This window comes from Nylanderia fulva, unplaced genomic scaffold (assembly GCF_048542155.1).
Source record: "Nylanderia fulva isolate GAGA-0341 unplaced genomic scaffold, ASM4854215v1 Scaffold194, whole genome shotgun sequence".
NCBI lineage: Eukaryota > Metazoa > Arthropoda > Insecta > Hymenoptera > Formicidae > Nylanderia > Nylanderia fulva.
Window position 1 is genome coordinate 197,738 of NW_028190206.1, and position 5,489 is coordinate 203,226.

Genomic DNA, 5,489 nt, shown 5'->3' on the forward strand with positions numbered 1-5,489 from the left:
TAAATTAAACATAAAAAACAGAGATCGATAATATTAAAAAGAAAAAGAATCCTTCGATTTGCAAAATTTAATTTTTTATTTTACATCTGCATAGAAAGTATGAATGATGATTAATAAACGACTAATCCTGTAGTTTGAAATCTGATTTAAATATAATTATTGTACTCGATATCTCGGCCATATTAAAATTAAATATGAATAATATCTACATTCTTGCAATATATAATAATACAACATATGATATACACAATAATTAAGTACAAAAATATCCTATAAATTGTCGTAATGCAATTTGCTTACGAAAACATTTTACATAAAATTTAATTTTATTTCATAAAATACATTATAATACATAACATCATTTTTGAAAAACCATTACTTATGTAACGAATGGTGACATTTATTTTTAACATCATTGAAATAATTATATTTTACTTAATGTCAAAGTTCGATAAAAAATTGATACTTGATACTATATATAGTTTCTAGAAGAGTATATAAAATAATACTTTCAAAATATTATAACGTTTAAATAACACGAAAGTGAAACTAATTATAACCAAACATTGTGAACGCGTTAAAAAAAAATTTTTTTAAATATTAGAATTATTTTCACATATTATTTAATAAAATGGAAAAGAATCATTATTTTCGAATCATTTTGCGTGGTGGTAATCCTAAATCTTCATTGGATGTTTTTTTTACAATTGGTCTTGTACCCAACAATAATTGTTGAAATGATAACTTTTCCTCTCCTATTTGCTTTTAGAACACAACTTTAACGTCATCGAATTTTCTATAGCAACGATAAAACAAAATATGTTACTCTTTATACATAGCAACATATCTTCTCAAATCTACAGGAGGTTCGAAGAAGTGAGCTAAATTATTGATATATTTTTAATAATTATTTTATAAATTATTATACATTATAAATAAATTTAATAATTATTACATTACTTAATTATTTTTTAAATTTTAAATTATAATTTTGTTAAAATTTTTTAAATATATATTTTAAATTTAAAAAAAAATTTTTTTTTAAAATTTTGTTCGATATTGATATTGCTCTCTTATAAAACTCTTGCGATTTAATTTCTATTTTTAACATAAAATTACACTTTATGCGATATATTATAGTATACGTTTTTGTTTTAGTTTTAAATAAAGGAACGAGGAAGAAAAAGAGATAAAAAGAAAAAATGGAAAAAGTTAACCAACATCAAAAGGATAAGAAAAAAAATAATGGAAATAAACATTCGTCCCAAATTAATTTAAAGGAATCCTCGCTTAACAAGTAAATTTATTAATATACTTATTTTTATTAATATTTTCATTTTTTATTTATAAATTTTTAAATTATTGTTACAGAGAATAGCTAATTTTGTTAGTTAAAATCGATTGATAGCTTTTTAGTAATAATTTACATTATTTTTATAACTGCTTTCTTATATAAAAGAGATTCTATTTTACCAATTCTTTTTTAAAGTTCGCAATATAATAATCTTTTACATAATTTAAATGGAAGAGCTTGTAACTTGCGACATAAAAATTTTATAAAATATATTTTATTAATCACGATATTATATTGATATACGCTACTCATTTACAGAATACTTAACATACAGCAGGAGACATTAAACGAAGAAAGTCATTCGGAAACCTGCAACAAAAAGAAAACTTTTACTCCAAATCGAAGTAATGATGTGGAAGTCAATAGACAGGAAATTACTTTTCTCAATCAAAATGATGTTTTGGAGACGATATATTTGGCATCGGATGAAATGTTGGAATCGATACAATTCGAAGATTCTACTGTGTGAGTCTTTATATTTTTAATTTATACTTAATATAATATAATTTTTTATTTAATTGTATAATTATTTATCAAATTTTTACCTCTATGTCTTAAATGTATTATCATATCAGTTAATAAAATATTTTTAAGATTAATTTAAACGAAAAATTTAATAACGAAATATACTACAATATAATGAATTGTTTTTAAAATTTACATTATCAGAAATTATATAACATGTAATTATCAAATCTACCATTGGAAAAATATTATCAATAAATGATATTTAGTACGCTTTCGTTAATAATGTATTGTTTTTTAAAGCATGTTATTAGAATAATTTAATTAAAATATCTCATTTGTAAATTAATATAGTTTTGATACACATATACATATTTAATATCAAAATTTTTATGTCACAATAACCTTCAAAGTTTCTTTTCGACTATTTATTAACAATTGTTGTGATCACATTATGTATATATATTTAATTCTTTCTTAAATAAAAAATAATTATCTTTTGTTGTAATTAACAAATGAAAGAACATAATATTTAATATTTTAGCTTGATAATTAAAACAAATTAAAATATTATTATATTACTAATTTTAATAAAAAATTTATTTAGAGAAATTGTTGGATTTATCGATGAAATTGACGGTCCGAAGATAGTTGGTAAATCCCAACATTATAGATTGTTAAAATTTTTGGTGAACAACAACAGTAAACATCGCATTCAAGTTGTTGCCTGGAACGAAGAAATTGATCGTATAAATTTTTATATACAACCAAATCGAGTAAGCGATACATTTTTGTATAATTTATTTTTTATAACATTAAAATTATTATTTTTATTATCATTTTGTTGTAATAGTTAAAAAAAAAGTTTATTCCAATAAAGTACATATAAAACAGTAGTATTAGAATAATATTAATTTAATATACATATTTAATTTAATAATATTTGTTAATTTTGCAGATTGTGCATATTGATGGTGCTAAGGCTAAAAAGGTAAAAATACCTGAATTCAACCAAGGGACACTTCAATACGAACTAATTATTCGATCCAACACGACAATAAATACGTTGGGTAATTTTGACCTAAAAAAAAAACATTCAAGCGATGCAACCACAATTAGTGGAATTGTGTGATGTACCTCAATATCTTAATGCATGCATTAGTAAGTGTTTTTATATGTATATAATATACTTTATACTAAAATCCGGTATTTCTTATATATCGATAAACATTTGTATGCAAACGTACGTATAAATATGTAACTATATGCTTTTATAAATCTTTTATATACATATTTTTTACATAATTTCTTATTTTTATACTATTTGATTTTTATAATTATGAGATTTAAATATTTTCTATAAGTTAATTCGTTATAATACAGTGATAAACTAAAAATGATACTGATGAACTAAAGATGAATCTTGTGATAAACTAAAAATTAATAAAATTTTTTTCAGTTATACGTGGATACATTAAAACGAATTTTAATAAATTTCTAAATAGTTTTAAAACAATTGGCTGCGGATCCATTACAGATAAGACGTATAAATTGGAGATACAAATAGTAAATTATGATAATGATGTCTACTTTGACAAGGGGCAAATGATTGAAATGAAAGGATATGTAAAAATTATGAGTAAGCTATGTGAAAAAGTTTTAAAATTTCCAAAAATATAATTACTATATAACTGTCATTAATATTATAATTTTATCATTTAGATGACATATTTTATTTGGAGATTGATCATTCAACAGACATAAAGCAAATAGGAGAGGAAAAGTTATCATTTCAACAATTATTGTTGGGTACAAGACCAATTGTAAAAAAAACATCCAATGAAGATTTAGGATTACCACCACGCAAAATGATTCGAAAATAATGATTCTTTTCCATTTTATTAAATAATATGTGAAAATAATTCTAATATTTAAAAAAATTTTTTTTTAACGCGTTCACAATGTTTGGTTATAATTAGTTTCACTTTCGTGTTATTTAAACGTTATAATATTTTGAAAGTATTATTTTATATACTCTTCTAGAAACTATATATAATATCAAGTATCAATTTTTTATCGAACTTTGACATTAAGTAAAATATAATTATTTCAATGATGTTAAAAATAAATGTCACCATTCGTTACATAAGTAATGGTTTTTCAAAAATGATGTTATGTATTATAATGTATTTTATGAAATAAAATTAAATTTTATGTAAAATGTTTTCGTAAGCAAATTGCATTACGACAATTTATAGGATATTTTTGTACTTAATTATTGTGTATATCATATGTTGTATTATTATATATTGCAAGAATGTAGATATTATTCATATTTAATTTTAATACGGCCGAGATATCGAGTACAATAATTATATTTAAATCAGAATTCAAACTACAGGATTAGTCGTTTATTAATCATCATTCATACTTTCTATGCAGATGTAAAATAAAAATAATTTTTCAAATCGAAGGCTTCTTTTTCTTTTTAATATTATCGATCTCTGTTTTTTATGTTTAATTTACTCAGGAGTAAGCAAAAAGATAGCCTATTTCGACATAATAATTAGTTTAATGTATCATAAATTTCGGCTACAGAGTACTGAAGTAAAATGATATTATATCTTTTTCTCTTAATTATTTTATAAATAGATAAATTTGCTTAATTATTTAATTAGAATCCTATAAATTGTGATAAAAAAAATAAAAAAAAAAAATTAAGATTTATTTGTATTAAATATAATAAAAAGATCTGTATATATATTTATATATATACTTACTTTTTTTCATTCGTCGATCACTGCTTCATCTTATTTATGCCTTCTTTTTTATAAATATATTATTTTCTACTAAATCTTGCGTGACACGACACAAGCTCTTAAGAAATATTATATAACACATACCGAGATCACTACACATTTAACCTTTATTATCACGATACGAACTGTCATTATTATAATAACCGCGATCAAGTTCGCCCCGTACCTCGAATCGACCACCAATCACGTATACGCGGAAAAACGGCAACAAGACTTTCGACTCCAAACACGCACTTCACGGGTACACATGACTTTTTTTATAGTAGACTAGATCGTCGCGCGCGCTTCGCGCGCGCCAATGCGATTATCTTATTTCGATATTTTACAGCATATAATTTGTATATTATTGCAAAACTAAAACTTATCTATTTTAATATATAATTCCTACCTCTTCCAATATTTCTCTTCTTTTTCTTTCTCATTTACTTTCTTCTCCTCTTTTACTCTTTCTCCATTTTTTTATACATTCTATTGTATATTTTCTTTTTCGATTTTCTTGCTTTCTCCTCATACTTGATCTCCATTTTCAATGCTCTCATTTTTATTTCTTTCATTTTCGTCTCTTCCATTATTATGTAATTTGGCGTTCTTCTGTCCAATCTTCTGTCTAATCTCCATTTCACATATTTCCTCTTTATTTTGTCTAGTTTTTCTTCCATCTTCCATATCCAGATCTCTGCTCCACATAATATGCTATGCTTGCTATTAAGGTTTCAAACATCTTCATTCATCTTCTCCTGTTTAAAATCCTGTTTAAATAACCTTTCTCCTACGCTCTATGTCATCTTTATTGCTATCGTTGCCTTTCTCATCTTCTCTATTATGTGTTTCTATGATCCTCCATTTTTTTA

General features: G+C 23.2%; 1 pseudogene; it reads left to right on the plus strand.

The window, feature by feature from the left end:
• The first annotated feature begins 769 nt into the window (after positions 1-769).
• On the plus strand, positions 770-3,989 carry LOC114945155 (uncharacterized; annotated as a pseudogene).
• The last annotated feature ends 1,500 nt before the right edge of the window (positions 3,990-5,489 follow it).